Below are 16,496 nucleotides of genomic sequence, written 5' to 3'. Positions count from 1 at the left end.
TTCGCTGCCACAGTGGTGCCTGTTCCTCCGCTTGCTAAGAGACGTTCAGCGGCCCTGCTGGTTTTGCCCAACAGCCCTGCGTTAGCGTTCATTCAAGGTATCAAGATATATCTTAGGTGCACATTTCAGCGACACTAAGCGCACTCGGCCGCCGCGGTGGCTCAGTGGCTATGGTGCTCGGCTGCTGGCCCGAAAGACGCGGGTTCGATCCCGGCCGCGGCGGCTGAATTTCTTTGGAGGAGAAATTCGAGGCCCGCGTACTGTGCGATGTCAGTGCACGTTAAAGAACCCCAGGTGGTCGAAATTTCCGGAGCCCTCCACTACGGCGTCTCTCATAGCCTTAGTCGCTTTGGGACGTTAAACCCCATAAACCAACCAAACCAACCACTAAGCGCACTCGTTTTCCAAGCGTTACGCGTCTGTTCCTCCGTGATCTTTAATGGGGGCAAAAACAAAACATTCACAGCGCAAGCGTCCTCCCACCCTTCCCTCAGTAAGCGTGCTGTTCAGGCGCCGGGGCTTCCGAATGATATGTCTAAGAAGTCGAAGCAGCACATCAAACGCTACGCTCCATCACCATTCTCCTCTACGCGACCCTCAATTTAGATTCTTCGAAGGCTCACACGGACCCCTTCTATTAAATGGGTATCAGTTCCGTTTGGGTGCAGTCCAGTTGGCAACATCACCAACATCAGAAGCCTGACTATGCCCACTGCAGGTAAATGCCTCTGCCATGTCTCTCCAATTAACCCTGTCCTTAGCTAGCTGCGTCCACCATTTGCCCCGCAAACTTCATCTCATCCGCCAATCAAACTTTCTGCGCCATCTGCTACACCTGCCGTCCCTTGGAATCCACACCGTACGTTAGGCCTTTCATCCGGCGTCAGAATCGTCGTCAGGTTAGTTACGTGAGCCTTCAGAGGATAGAAGCTATAAGGATTTTTCCCTTCAACCACGTTGATTTTGCACAATGTCCGTCGCTTCCGTGTTGGTCTCGAATCCCCAGCGAGTTTTGTTTCCCGGGGTGCGTTGCTGCCTTAACGAGTGGAAACTGCGTAATTTTATAGGACATTTGGAACAGACTTAAAAATGTCGTCAAAATGCTTTTTGACTTAAATTGCTTCCTCGCCGTGGTCACTCAGTGGCTAGGGCGCTCGTCTACTGAGCCGGAGTACCTGCTTTCGAACCCGACAGCGGCGGTCGCACTTCGATGCAGGTGAAACGCAAAGGGGCGCCCGTATGCTGTGCCATGTCAGTGCGCGTTAAAGATCCTTAGGTGGTCGAAATTATTCCGGAGACCTCCACTGCGGCACCTGTTTTTCTCTTTCTCCTTTCATACTCACTTTCCTCCCTTTCCTAACGGCATGGATCGGGTGTCCAGCGAAATGCAGAACACAGTTACTGCGCCATTTCCTTTCCTCAAAACCATATTTTATTTTCGTTTAAATTCTTTCGAATCTATTTGTATGAATGGAGCCAACAGCCACCAACCCCAAGGAACGCGTTGAGATTTTTTTGAAGAAAGGGCATTCATTAGTGTAATCATCTTTCTGCCGCAATGATAACTCCTGAAAATAAACGACAACCACATGCAGCCAGAAGAATACTAACCTCCTGCCTCCGTGTTCCGTGTACGTTGCTTTACCCGAAATCGTTAATGAATGAATTCGGTTTAATGAATTTTGTTTTCAGACTGTAATATCCTAAACACCTGCCCATACTACCTAGCAGTTTAGAATGCTATATGATTTTATAACGAAACGTTGCGCAAAATATAGCACCCAAATGCCTATGTGGTAGTAAGTGAGTGAAAGACCTTATTGTCCAACAGAAGAAGACGACCTCATCCTACCCTCCGGCTCTCCGTCTCAGTCGAGAGATGAGGACCAGGAAGGATTGGGGTTGTCAGGGCCTCCGCGTCAGATGCTGGCCTGTATTTCTTGAATCCCGTCGGCCTCTTCAGCCAGTCAGACGGGGAGGAGCTGGTGCGCAGGGTCCGAGCAACGCAAAAAGTTCTCCCAGGCGTCTCTACTATCCATTTTATTCGCCCTGCCTGGGGACTGTGTGCACTCCCAAAAAATATGGTCGAGGGTCCCTCTCGCTCCACATTTCTTACATATGTCGTCCTCTATGTCCGGGATAATAAGTTTAATCAATGTTGGGTTCAGGTAGACGCCTGTTTGAAGACGTCTCCCCGCAACCGCTTGTTGATTATTAAGCTTCACACTGGACAGGAGATGTTGCCTTATCTGGGAAACATTTTTAGCCTTAATTCTGTGACTTTGGTCGATGTTAATTTAATTTTCGTGAGTGGCCAGCAATTCCCCTTTAAGCGCAGAAAAATGGCTTCTTTTCATCCCCAATTTTGCTTTGCACGCTGCACCTAACTATCGCAGAGGATTGCAGAGTGGGGACATGTTTTCAACCTGTTGTCTCTTTTCTTGGCTGTTGGTGTAGATTTGTTTTTTTTTAAAAGCGGCACCTTTCCAGCAGTAAACTTGATTGCGTTGGTGTTCCCACCTGATATTCGTCTGCCTGTAAAGTTTCGAAAACTATGTTATCAAGTCTAGAGAAAAAATTTCGCATAAATAACTTACGAAAGAAGTATTGCAAACATGTCAAAGCTTTCATCATATTGCAACCTTCTCAAATTTGAAAGTGTGGCTTGGTTGTAAATAATTTTTTTCTGCTTTGTATTTTCGAATTATTGCTCATAATTAGGGGGATCTATTTGACCGGGGAATAAATATTTCGCATTTCTTTCTAGGGACACATGCTGGGACAGCTAATACAAGAAAGATAAAGAACTTACCTCATTGGTTCCGTCACATAACACGGTGCTTCGAAAATGGCTGACTCAGTTATGCTGGCGATTTGTTAAAAAATAAAATCTTCCTATACACAGACAATGCAGTGTCTGTTCACGCTCGTCAGGATCTGTAACATCATAAACAGGTGTTAAAAAAAACTGCTTCCTGGGAGGTAAGTTTCTCGTATAGAAAATTCAGATGTAATTTTAAGCGCATCGTTTTGTTGGCGCCTTGGGCAATAGGCTAAATTATTAGTATGCAAATTCAAGTTTTTTCCGTTCGTAATTCCTCAAATCTCACCAGTGGCTGTCCGCCCTTGTTACCTTTCCAACGAAAACCGCGTTTTTAGTTTAAGAGATGCGGTTGCAATTTGTTCACGCAATAGAATGAAAACTATCTGTTCCATGCGTGCGCATTTCATCACAGAGACTGCAGGCGCTGCCCCTAAGTTCAAACAATAGGTTTTCCAAAGCACAATAAGGTGTGCTACGGCAGGCATAAAGTTTCTTTATGACTTCATGTTTTTTTATTTTACATCTGTGAGTGGTTCAAAAATTTGTTTCAATAATGAGCATAAGAATTTAGTGTCTTGCAAGCAACTACATAGAAGATTGAAGTAAAAGCTGTACATCCTCAAGTATTCGCAACTATTTACTCGCACTATGGGGCAGCCCACAATCTTCACTTCCTGTAGAACACGTGGCCTCTGTGTGTTTGCAAGGACAGTAGCTAGTGCAGCAGGTCGAATTTAGGAATTGAGTTATTCTGTAACTAATATTTTGTTTTCTAACCTGCGACTCTAAAACGGCTGCTGATATTGTGGATGGTGCTCGGGAAGACAAGTTTATTATTTTATTTTATATTTTTTATATTGCAAACTCGGTCAATACGTATTCTAAGAGCAGAGCGTCGAGAGCATACTAACACTTGTTGTAGCCGCGGCGAGCGAAGCGGAGGCAGAACGACTAAGCAACATGTTTATTCGGCATGCTGGGCCGTACAGAGTAAGAGACACAAACTCGAGCGATCTTCTCGCTGCCTTCTTAACAACAGAGCAACGCTCCCCCTCTAAGCATTGCATCACCACCCATGTCACAGTCGATTACGTGACACTACATTCCAGTCGCGCACAATGCAATCACACGACACTTCATTCCCTTTCCCCCTAACTGTTTTACACAAGCTCTATGGGGTATAACGATCAGAAGGCTTTCGAGAACGAGCACTGCGCAGAAGAGGTGGCGTGTTCGGAGGTGGCGCATGCTCCCGGAGCGGTGGTGCAGGCAGCGTGGACCTTGCACGCGAATTGACGTTCTTTCCTGGCAACGTAGATGCTTGGGCAGACTGTGGTGCTGATGAATCCTGTGGCTCAGACGTATCCAAGGAAGGGATCTTAGCTGATGACCCTTCCGGTACAGAATCAGACATTGAACTAGGCACAGAAGGATACACAGTGGCTGGATTCAACACTTTGAAACGAACATGGACGTAGATTGTCGGTATGCACAAACCTCTGTTGCTGCCCTATTCTAACATTGTAGGTGGATGCACTGCACCGCTGTTCTACAACGCCCCGCAGCCACTTCGATTCCTCAAGATGTAGTTCTTGCACGAGCGCATGGTCGCCTTCCTCAAATGATCTCCATGACCGCCCTCTCTCGTTGGCCTTCTCTTTCGTTTGGTTGAACCTGTCGTTCACACGCTTTTCCAAGTTCGGTTGGAGAAAGGTCAGGCGTGTGCGCGGCTTCCATGACAGAAACAATTCCGCGGGTGTCAGCCCCGTGGTTGCGGTTGGTGTGTTTCGGTACGTGAACAGAAATTGGTCAACCCGATGTTGCAAGGTTTTTTTTTTTTTATCCCTGTTCTTCTCTCGTCGAGAACCTGTCGCAAAAGGTCCCGCACGTACCGCTCAGCGCTTCCATTTGATGCGGGGTGGTACGGTGGCGTCCTGGTATGCCGCACCCCATTCCTGCGGAGAAAGTTTGCGAAATTCTTGGCACAGAACTGTGGACAATTGTCCGTAACTACGTCTTCCGGCAGGCCGTAGGACGCAAAGACACTCCGCAGCTTTTCAATGGTCTTCTCGGTAGAGGTGGATGACATCACCAACACTTCTGTCCATTTGGAATGCACATCCACTAGGACTATGAGCCATTGGTTATCTGTAAAAGCAAAGTCCAGATGAATTCTTTGCCATCTGCGAGTTGGCCAACCCCAAGTTAGAAGTGGAATACGTGGCGGAGCATTTTGTGTCACACGTGCCACAGCTTTTAACAATCTGCTCAATGTCCTCCGTGAGCTGAGGCCACTACACAAAGTTACGGGCGAGCATTTTCATCAGCGTCATCCCGGGGTGTCCTTCGTGCACAAGATGCAACACCTGTTTGCGCAACCCACGAGGTATAATCACTCGATTTCCCCATGTTACACACTGCTGATCTACAGATAGGTCATGTCGCCGAATGAAATAAGGTATTAGGTCGCCGTCTATGACATGGGGCGGCCAACCGTATAGCATAGCACTTTCAACAATACTCTGTCAGTTCGAGTGCACTTCTGAACTTCAACAGCAGACAACGGCACTTCGTCAACAACTGAAAAGAAATGTGCATAAACCCAGACATCGTTGCGATTTGCAAGTGGTAACCGTAAAAACCGTTAGCATTTCCAACCTCTTGACTTTTGCGGTAAACCCAACGATAATCGTAGGCTGCAAGCAGTAAAGCCCAGCGTTGCATGCGGGCTGCTGTCATCACTGGTACCGGCTTACCATGAGCGAGCAAGCCTACCAATGGCTGATGGTCGGAGTAAATCTTAAAGCGATGCCCGAACAGCTATTTGTGGAACTTTTTCAGCCCAGAAACAACAGCCAATGCCTCTTTTTCGATGTGAGCATACCCCTGCTCTGCGTTACTTAACGTTCTGGAAGCATAGGCAATTGGTCTTTCGTCGCTTCCAATCTTATGAAAAAGAATGGCTCCTACGCCGTAAACCGAAGGGTCGCACATTAGTCCTGTCGGCCTTTTTTGGTCGTAGTATGTTAGCACATTGCTTTGTGTTAACCAGCTCTTACTTTCTTGAAATGCTTGCTCAGCTTCCTGTGACCACTGAAATCCCTTTTATTTTTTTAAAGCATTGTACAGCGGCTTAAGCTTAGCTGACATTTTCGGTACAAACTTCCCGTAAAAGTTAATCAAGCCCAGGTAAGCTCGCAACTGTGCCGCATCCTATGGACTTGGTGCCTCTTTCATTGCTTTCACCTTTTCATCTGATGGCCGAACGCCCTTGTTGTCCAGAATGTGGCCTAGGTAACATACAGACGTCTGAAACAATTTGCACTTTTCCTTTTGCAATCGCATGCAAAAGAAAACGTGCCAAAGAAACTCTAGAAACGTGCCAACACCCTTTTTACTCGATGAAAACATTCGTTAAATGTTGAACCCGCGATAATTACATCATCCAAGTAGCAGCTTACCCGCTCAAGCCCTTTTAACACGTCATCCGTGACAGACTGGAAAACAGCAAGTGCACTTGTGATGCCATACGGCAAGCGCGTGTACTTGAATAGCCCCAGGTGTGTATTGAGAACCACCATTGATTGTGCCTCCGGATGCAGTTCCAGCTGCTGATACGCTGTCGACAAATCAAGCACTGTGAAATACTTGCATCCTGACAACTTTGCAATCAAATGTTTCATCATGGGAAGCAGATAATGGTCAGTTCCTAGGCACGGATTCAATGTAACCATGAAGTCCCCACACACTCTGACTTTGTTGTTCGCCTAAGGCACAACTAAGGGCGTCGCCCAGTCGCTTTTCTGTACAGGGACCTCACTCCCCTGTTTACAAGAGACTGCAATTCAAGTGACAGGGTTTCCGCCAAAGAAAATGGCACCTGTCGCGCCTTGCAAAATATCGGGTTGCTCTCCTCCTTCAAAACCAGCCTGACTGGACTACATTTGATCAGCCCCAGATTGGGCTCGAACACCTGTGCGTACTTCTCAAGTAGCGCCGAAACTTTGTCTGAACAAACACCATGCACACTTGACCAGTGTAGGTTAAGAGCCTCCAGCCAGTCACGTCCTAGCAACGCAGTGCCGCTATTGTTGTGGGTTTTAACAACAATGAGCGGAAGTTCCTTGCATTGAACATTATGTTCGACTGGAACCGTCAACTTCTATGTGACTGTTAGTGGCGATCCACCGTATGTCCTCAGGTTTATGTGGCAAGGCTCTTGAGGTAGACTGCGCCAGAATTTCCTGTAAAGCGCTTCTGGCACAATGGAAACCGATGCACCCGTGTCTATTTGCATGTTAACATTCTTCTTGGCTATCTTAAGGCAGATTTCATAATGCCCTGGGCGTTCTGCACAAGGATAGACATTGTACAACAACACTTGGTCACAATCCACCTCCTCCTCAGCTACCGAATTTGACCTTGCACATTTTCGCCAAGAGTCCTTATACGCTTGCAGGCACGACAGCGATACCTGCGAAATTTGCAGTTCGATGCTTCATGCGCTGAGCCACACTGGAGTGAGTGAGTGAAAAACATTTAATGCTCCAAAAATCAGGTTTTAGCGGTGGGCCGATGTCTTCATGTCTTCGGCCTCTTCACAAGGTCGGCGCCCCTATTCCAGGGCACCGCTGAGTCTTGCTGCTTCGCAGGCGTGCTGCACCAGTGCCCTTTGGGCCGTGAGCTCGCTGCTGGTCAGCAGGCCCTCCCATTGTTCCGCATTCGGGTCACACTGGAAACAGTCCGACGATTCAGACACTCGGTCCCTTGCTAGTTCTACATCGGATGAACACTGCTGCGGGCGTTTCCCACCGTCTGCCTTATGACGTACGGCGTCGACTGTACCTTGCGTCCCCGTCGGTAGAAATTCCCGACTTTCCTTCCGCGCTAGCTCGATGCTTTTCGCAACGTCGAAGGCATCCGAAAATGTCAACTTGCTTCTCTTCAGTAACTCTGCTTGCGTTGCGCTGTCGCAGAGGCCCACTACAAAGCGGTCTCGCAGAGCCTCATCGAGGAATTCCCCGAATTCGCATGAAGCTGCCAATCGCCTCAACTCCACTGCATATGCTGCTATGGACTCTCCCTGTTGCTGGCGCCGCCGATTAAATTTGAATCGTTCTGCGATGACCATGGGCTTGGGTGCGAAATGACTTCGCAGCACTTCTATGGGTTTCCGCATAAGTCTTGTCCTGCGGCTTTTTAGGCTCTAGTAAAGTCTTCAGCGTCTTGTAAGCCTTCTTGCCTATCGCCGTTCTAAACATCTCGACCTTGAGGTCGTCGCTCACCTTGGAGGCCTTCAGGAAATGCTCCAACCTTTCCACGTAGGACCTAAAGTCCTAGTCTCCGTCCTCGACGAACTGGTCGAAACTTCCAAGCGTTGCCATCCCTCTGCCTCGCCCGAACGCTCTCCACGAACGCCGGTGTCTCCACGAACGCCGCGATGCGTTTCGCGCCTAAACCGTGGTTAGCGTGTCCGGCTAACGGTATCATATGCGACTTGTTACCATATGCAGGAATGCAGGAATGCTTTTAGCGCCTATAGCCGTTCAAACAATCCTTCATTAATATCAACCATCGCCTCTATATTCAAAACTATGATGGCTGCTTCCAAAACTGAAACTGATTTTTTTTTTCTTCGTGAAAGCACGGTTGCATTTACCACACCCATAAGCAGAGAGAATACGATAAACAGCCACGTATGATTCCGTTAGCCAGACACGCTAACCCCGTTCTAGGCTTCAGCTGGGAAATTTATATTTTTCGTAATTTTTCCAACAATAACAGACTGACGCGCTAGTTCAGAACCAGCTTCTTACAGTGAATTCTTACAGTAGAAAGCAATCTCGTGCCCTCTAGTACGCCGATTATTTATGTTTTCCTCCGCTCACTTTTCATCCCTTCTCCCAATGTTAAAATGTTAAAATAAAAATTAATTTTTCACAATCTCTTAAAATATTTTTACTGAATCTGTAAGTTTCCGCCGGTTGAGCTGTAAATTCTGCCTGCAAAATGACTGCAAAATTTGTTAACATTTAAGGTTACTGCGCACAAAGAATGTATGCATGATAACAAGTGTATATATTAGCTATGTATGTTGTGTTTTTAATATTTTGAAATTATTTATGTGAGAAGTGTTCTCTCCACCTGCCGCATTTTTGCAATTTATCATTGTGTTGGACCCGACACTAGCCTTGGCTATGGGTCCAGTACCATTGTACATAGTTTGCTGTATTCATTTCTGTTTTCAAATAAAAAAAAATGCACGGTTCAGGTGTCCACTGAGGCAATACTAAGTTGTTGTTCCAAGCCTTTCCTGATCAGCAATTACAGTAGCTCCCACATATAACGACCGGAGGTAAAATTAACGCTCGCTTACTACGAACGAGGGCGGTGTGCCGGTCAAAAAAGTTTATTATAGTTAACACAGTCCGTCTGAGCAAAAACAAACCGTGGCCGCACAACTTGTTAATAACGAACGACGAGGCGCCGTGAAGGTGCCCTCCCACCAGCGCTCAGACCGAAGAGTGTCTCAAAGCTCCCGGGATCTCCCTCAAAGAAATTGTCGAGCGCCAAAAAGCAAGAAAAAAGGTTGCATTGAAATTGCAGTTACCTGCCGCAAAGCGCGCCCACCCTGGCTAAAGGGCAAATCCGTGCGTGCGCGCGTGCCGACGGGGGAAAGCTTTTTGGTTTATGCAGCTCTACCAGCGCTCAGAGCTATTGCTTCAAGAACCTATTAACGGCGGCTGGGTTATTTGGAGCTCAGTGCGCAGCTCGAGCGTTTTACACAATGCTGGCGCACTGTCTACGTTCGGCGCGCTCATGCGCTGGGGTCGGTTCACCGCGGCAACCTTAAAGCTTTGTCGCTGATTGAACACAACAATTTCAGCCTACTACTAGTTGCCGTGAACGCCTTAATCGCTATCGGTATTATCACGTCCCTAAAGCTGGTTGCCCGAAGCAAGGGTCTCAACCAATAGCATATGCAGCGTTAGGCAGCTTAGAATGCGGCTTGATAGGGCCTCCTTTGAACAACCAGACGTGCACAACGGACGTATTAATGGAATAAACCCCACTCTTGTCACTGTTTTTGCTATAATAGTGAAAGTCAACTTACCGCGAACTTTCGATAAAATAAAGACGCTCTTCGTGCCCGTCAGGCTTGATATAAGTAGTCTCGACTGTATGTATGTAGCGGCGTTGGAAGCCGTTTGGCGCCATCTTGTGGCGCCCGGTCAGCGCACCTGTTGACGAGGAAGTGCGAGAAGCGCGGCAACGACTTCATGCACGACGTTGTTTCATTATCGTTCGCTATTTGGCGACGAACGCTACAGCGAATATGCGGGAAAAATCGCATTAAGTGCTAACGCTGCACAAATTTTCGTCTTCCTGAAATGGTGGTAAAGCAGGTAGGAGACCAGCAGCGGATTGTGGATTAAGTTGCTACCTAGATTTATTCACGGTTGAGTAAATGTAGCGTGTTATTATGTAACGCTGAGGCAGTCTTAGTTACGATAGCTAAGCAAAGATTGAGCTCCGAGTTTTAGTTACTCGCGACCGCGTTGCACGCCTACCAGGAAAACTGTATTGTCATCGTACTCCATGTACTTCTGTGCGGAACTAAGCCAGCTAATTTACGAAGACAAGTCTATTAGAAACCATCTTTGCGCGCATGCTTAGCCAATACCGCCTAGACGAAAACAACTCATCTCGAAACAATGGCTAAGCACCCTGAGGCTCCCTTTCCCTTGGCCACTTTGTATTTTCAAGAAACTCATCTAACTGCTCCCTCTTTGTTATGTACTACTGATAAGGAAGTCTGGTACTGATCTAATTTCAACAGGGTACCTGTCATAATTTACCGGTGACCCCGCACAGTTTTGCACAGCTCCGTAATAAAGGATATACGAACCACTAAGGAGAGCAAAAATAGAAATTAATTAAAAATAAACCAGATATTATTGGAATTTAATGACTATGATAATAAAGCTATAGCTCATATATTTTACCTTTCTCCTTATTACGTTTAGGCATCATTTCAAGCTGCTTTGAGGTACCGAATTATCATATGTCCTTGTGTTGTGACTTTTTCTATGTTATGTATGATGCTGCCTAGTAAGGGTTCAACTGCGTTTCTTTACTGCAGCTCTGTGAGTAAGCTCAGAGAGTCGGTGTATATTATAATGTTTTCTATGTTCTCCTCTACTATTTTCTCCACAGCCATGCACACTGCATAAAATTCGGCAGTAAAAATTGATACCTAACTTGGCAATCTTACTATTTTTTCCCATTTGCCTTGTACTACTGCACTTCCAAAGTGTGTTGATGTTTTGGAGCTGTCCGTGTAAAACTCCATGTAGCTTGAATATTTCTCTTTCAAAGTAAGGTATTCTTGTAGTAAGTGTCCGTGTGGTGTTTGTTTTTTATGAAACTCTGTTAGCGTGATGTCGCACGCAGCGAGAAGGCATTACCATGCCGGGAGTAGATTGTGTCTCGGGGCGATTTCAGGTAGATCATCTGGTATTCCTAGTTCATCACATGCATCTTCAAAGCGTAATAAAAAAGGTCTCATTCATTATGGTTTATTATTGAACAGTCCTTTAGATGTGCACTTGGTAACTATGGGGTAACAAAGGTGTTTTGGTAAGGATCTTATTTTCAGTACATATGCACATGTAAGCATCGCTCCTCTGTTTGCAAGAGATGGTTCATTTGTTTCTACATATAGACCGTTTATGGGGGATGTTCTGTATGCACCAGTTGATAGAAGAACACCTAGGTTTTGTACAGGATCGAGTTTTTTGAGGTATGATGTCCTTGCAGACCCATACACAATGCATCCATAGTCCAAAGTGGACCGTACTATGGACCAGTAGATCTGTAAAAGACATAACGTATCGGACCCCCAGTGTTTCCATGAGAGTACCTTCAGTATATTTAGTGATCGGGAATCTTTCTTTTTGAGGGTGTTTATGTGGGGTAAGAATGTGAGCTTTCTGTCAAAAGTTATGCCTAGAAATTTGCCCTCTTGTTTTACTTGTAGAACAGTTTCATTCAAGTGCAGGGTGGGATCAATTTGCACGTCTCTTTTCAGTTAGAACAGGACGGCAACTGTTTTTTTCGGAGAGAACTTAAATCCATTTTGGTCTGCCCAAGTTGCTAGTTTGTTTAGTGTAAGCTGTATCTGTCTTTCGCATGTTGATAAGCTGGAAGATGTGCATGAAATTTGGAGGTCGTCAACATATACGGAGTACATGATGGACTTTGGGATCATTTGAGATATTGAGTTCATTTTTACAATAAAGAGTGTGGTACTCAGTGTGGTACGCCATTTTCTTGGATGAATTTTTTTGAAAGTGTGCAACCTAGACGCACACGAAATGAACGGTCAGAAAGGAAGTCTTTTAAAGAGTTCAGCATCCTGCCACGGATATCTAGATCTGCGAGGTCACGAAGAATCCCAAACCTCCAGGTAGTGTCATAAGCCTTTTCCAAGTAAAAAAATACTGCCAGGCAGTGCTGTTTGTGTATGAATGCTTCGCGGACTGTGTTTTCAAGACGGACGAGATGGTCATTTGTGAAAAATGCTTTTTAAATTCACATTGGTGGATATCAAGAAGTTGGCGCGATTCAAGGATGAACATTAACCTAATATTTAGCACACTTTCAAAACTTTTAGCCAGACAACTTGTAAGTGCTATTGGTCTGTAACTACCCGCCTAGGTTGGCGGCTTCCAAGATTTGAGGAATGGCACAAGCACGGCCTTTTTCCATGCCTGCGGCATTTTTCCAGACTGCCATATATTAATAAAGAATTTTAGAAGAGCTTCTACAGCATTTCCAGAGAGGTGAGCAAGCATTTCTTAACGGATTTCATCTGGGCCTGGCGCTGTCTTTTTGCCGGCTGACAGTACTCTATGGATTTCCTCTAGTGTAATTAAATTATTGTAATGTTCATTTGTGCCGCCACTTGTCGGTAGTCTGCTTTTCGGCTGTATTTTTATATTTTAAGAACGACTGTGTGTAATGTGAGGAACTAGAAATTGTACAGAAATGTTCTCCTAGTATGTCTACCTGTTCCTCAATACCTGTTTGTGTATCCGGTGATAGTAAAAAAGAAATTGTGAATGTTGAAAAGCTTCCATATAGTTTGCGGTCTTGTTCCCACATTTATTTCGATGTAAGTGAACTATTTATAGATGATAAGTAGTTTCTCCAGGATGTTTTTTCAGCATTGCGACGAATGTACCGTGCTATTGCTCTCGTCTTTTTAAAATTTATGAGGTTGTCGTGTGTGGGGTATTTTCGCAAAGTTCTCCAGGCTTTATTTCGTTTTTTTTTGCTTCTCTGCAATATTGGCTGTACCAAACTTTGTGGTTTTTGCGCACTACTCCTGATGACTGTGGAATAGCTAGACGTGCAGCCGCGATGATACATGTTGTAAAAATTTCATCTAAATCGTCAACGCTAAGTTTATCACAAAATATTTTCTCCAGACAGGCCTCTTCCTGAAATACTGGCCAGTCTGCTAAGTCTAGCTTCCAACGGCGTGGTTTAGTTGGAATAATTGGTGGTGGTGATGAAACGTTAATTAAAACTGGAAAGTAATCACTTCCGTACGCGTTATTAAGAACAACCCACTTAAAATCGGTAAAAATCGATGGAGAGCTAAAAGACAAGTCTATACAACTTATCTTTCCTGACGATGGAGTGCAATATGTGGGTTTGCCCGTATTGAGCAGGCAAACGTTGTTGCATAGGATAAAATCTTCTAAAACCCGACCTCTAGTGTCTGTCTGCTCACTACCCCAAAACGGAGAGTGCACATTAAAATCACCGATTACCACATATGGCTTTGGTAACTGATTAAAAAGTGCTTCTAGGTCATGGAGTGTTACTGTGAGGTGTGGTTGAAGATACACTGTGCATATGGTAATTGTTTAAAGCTAATCACGGTGACTGCAACGGATTCATAATTCGTCTGGAGCTTTATTTCATGGGTTGCAACACCACTCTGAACTACAACAGCAACACCTCCAGAGAGCCTGTTTGCCTGTTCACGGTCACGGCGAAAGACTTTATACCTTTTAAAAACATTTTTATGACAAGGTCCCAAGTTGGTCTCCTGCAGACACAGTGCTACAGGAGATAGAGAATTTAAGATATCTGTGGCATCACTATAGTTATTTAGAATTCCACGGCAGTTCCAGTGGATAAGGAACGCCATGATGATTTCGGGGGAGAATGTACTGAGACCTTAGGTCTGTCCTTGTTCAGGGCCTGTTATTAAGGTTTTTTTCTTTTTTGCGATCAAGAGAGCTCCGCCTCCGAAGCGGCGGAGGTGAGCTCCGAGTTGTGTCCATCGCCTCAGTGGAAGCGGTAGAGTTCCGAGGAGAACCCGCGGGAAGAGGGGTTGCGGGCTTCTCCCGAATGGGGGAAGCCTTGCGGGCTGCCGACTTGGTGGCCGGCACGCCCTTTTTCGGGAGTGGCATAGCAGCTCTCGCTGCATCTGCCCGAGGCGCGGATGGCCCTGCCTCAGCATCACTGTGTGTGAGCTGGGCAGGTGCCTGAGACCGCTGTGGTGCGCCGCGCCCACGCACCGCAGCGGTGAAGTTTGGGGGAGGTGTGAAGGTGACGTGCCTTGTGACGTTGCATAACGCCTTCTCGCCTCTTTAAATGGGATATTTTCTATTGTCTTAATTGCAATTATTTCTTTTTATTGCGAAGCAATACTACTTTCGCTACCACCTCATCCCGTGCCGTGCCGTGGCCGCATAGCCACGCTTGACCTTTCGCGTGACCTCGCTACGGGACGTCAAACCATCTGTGTAAAAACGGGGCCCCATCTCACGCCGTCGCCTTGCGCGGCGCATAGTCACGGCCTGACTCCCGCTCCTCTCACCAGGGGCGCTGCGCGCTATGTGACGTCATACCATCTGTGTAAAAACGGGGCCCCATCTCACACCGTCGCCTTGCGCGGCGCATAGCCACGACCGTGGCCTGACTGCCACTCCTCTCACCAGGGGCGCTGTGCGCTATGTGACGTCATACCATCTGCTTAAAAACGGGGCGCCATCTCGTGCCGTTGCCTTGCGCGGCGCATAGCCACGGCTGCGGCCTTACTGCGCTCTTCTCGTCAAGCCCATGAGATGCCGCCTCCAGCCTCTACGCTTCGGCAGGTTGCAAAGAGAAAGCATCAGCGAGCTACGGAGACAGAAGAACGAGAAGAACGGCAGGAGAACCACGTATTGCTTCGCATTTACCAGGCTTAACCAAGCTAAGCCACATCCAATTTTTCTCTCTTTTCCAGGCAGGACAGGATCTTGAGTAAGCGGCGTGGTCGCCGTCGCAGTTTGCACAGCGTCGATTGACTCGGGCAGAATGCAGGAGGCAAATGTCAGGACAAGGTGTTTTGTCGAGATTTATTTGTTGTCTTTGCGGATTGTAATTCTATGGAAACCGGTTACATTTTGAGGAGACAGTCCTTCAATCATTTCTTCTTCTGTTAGGTGCAGAAAGTCGTTGTCCGAGATGACACCACGTACTGTGTTTAATTTTATGTGTGGTGTGACAGAAACAGGAATATGGCCAAAGGTTTCAATGTTTGCAAGCTTTGATATCTGAGATATGTCGAGTAGTTCGATCAGGAGGGCACCACTAGCCAATTTCGGAATTTTGTACTGAGGGCCCAAGGAATAGGTAAGAACTCTTGAAACAAGGAACGGGGATATTTGTCTGGCTGCTCTTTATTTTTCTTTACTTTGAACGATGTGGTACTTCCGGAAAGTTGACTTCTTTTTGTTGAAGAACTGAGATGTTACATCGGTCCGCACCGTTTTCAGAGGGCGATCATTTGAAAGCAGGCATTTGAAAGCAGGCGTTTTATGGCATGAAGCCATAAAAAAATATCATTTGAAAGCAGGGATGAAGCCATAAAAAAATATGTTCTGCGGCCATGGTGCCAGCCACCCACCATGGAGTCCAACAAGGGGACGGGACAGGAACTTGAAAACGAAGCCCTGCCCACGCAAGCTGCACACCACTGCTGTAACCAAATATGATCTAACCCAGGGTAGCTCGCCACACAAGGTTAACCCTAGCCGCCAGGAGAAAAGGAAAAACCAAGAAGGGAGGAGGTGACAGGAGAGTGTAAGAAAGAGATAGGAAAGTGAAAGATGGAGGGGAGGAGAGGAGAGGTAAAGGCGACTGCCGACTTCCCCGGTCGGGGCTGGCCGGAGGTGCCGTCTGCAGGAAGCTGGGGCCAAAGTGGTGCGTTGCCTCCGCCCAGGAGCCTTAAAGGTCCAAACGCTCGGCATCGGCTCAACCACCAGGATCCCCTTTTACCCCAACGTTACTAGATTACCTGGTCTGTTTGCAAACTCCGCTGCAGTTCGGCGGCCAAACGAGGCCCCATTCGGCTCCCTCTCGTGAGGTGGCGCTTTCGACACTGTTAGCCCGCTCCGGCCGGTCTCTCGTCACACGATCTATCGCTATCAGACGAGCGCGCCGTGTTTCACGCCACTTTACGCCGCTAATGCCTGTTTAACAGAGATATTGCCAAGATAGTGCACAAATATTATTCTTAAAGGGGTAGAGACACCAAATTTTTGTGTTGTATCTCTGGGTTGTAAATAATGCGTAACGATTCAGTGAGCATGGAACACCATCTTAGAAG

At 46.6% G+C, this 16,496-nt stretch overlaps 1 protein-coding gene and 1 pseudogene across 2 annotated transcripts in view; one reads left to right on the top strand and one right to left on the bottom strand.

The window, feature by feature from the left end:
• The window catches only part of LOC149328631 (inter-alpha-trypsin inhibitor-like), a 32,252-nt gene extending 29,349 nt beyond the window's left edge, over positions 1-2,903 (top strand). For both annotated transcript variants that reach the window (XM_089560928.1, XM_089560927.1), the window contains one exon: positions 2,768-2,903. The gene's annotated coding sequence lies outside the window, so the exon portion shown is untranslated. The remainder of the gene's footprint in view (positions 1-2,767) is intronic.
• Positions 2,904-4,719: 1,816 nt separating this feature from the next.
• Positions 4,720-8,208, bottom strand: LOC149328630 (uncharacterized; annotated as a pseudogene).
• Positions 8,209-16,496: the final 8,288 nt, after the last annotated feature.

Source organism: Amblyomma mixtum, chromosome 9 (genome assembly GCF_055824585.1).
Source record: "Amblyomma mixtum isolate Tamu chromosome 9, ASM5582458v1, whole genome shotgun sequence".
In the NCBI taxonomy this organism is placed as follows: Eukaryota; Metazoa; Arthropoda; class Arachnida; order Ixodida; family Ixodidae; genus Amblyomma; species Amblyomma mixtum.
The sequence above is the reverse complement of the archived record's forward strand: the minus strand, read 5'-3'. Positions and strand labels throughout refer to the sequence as shown.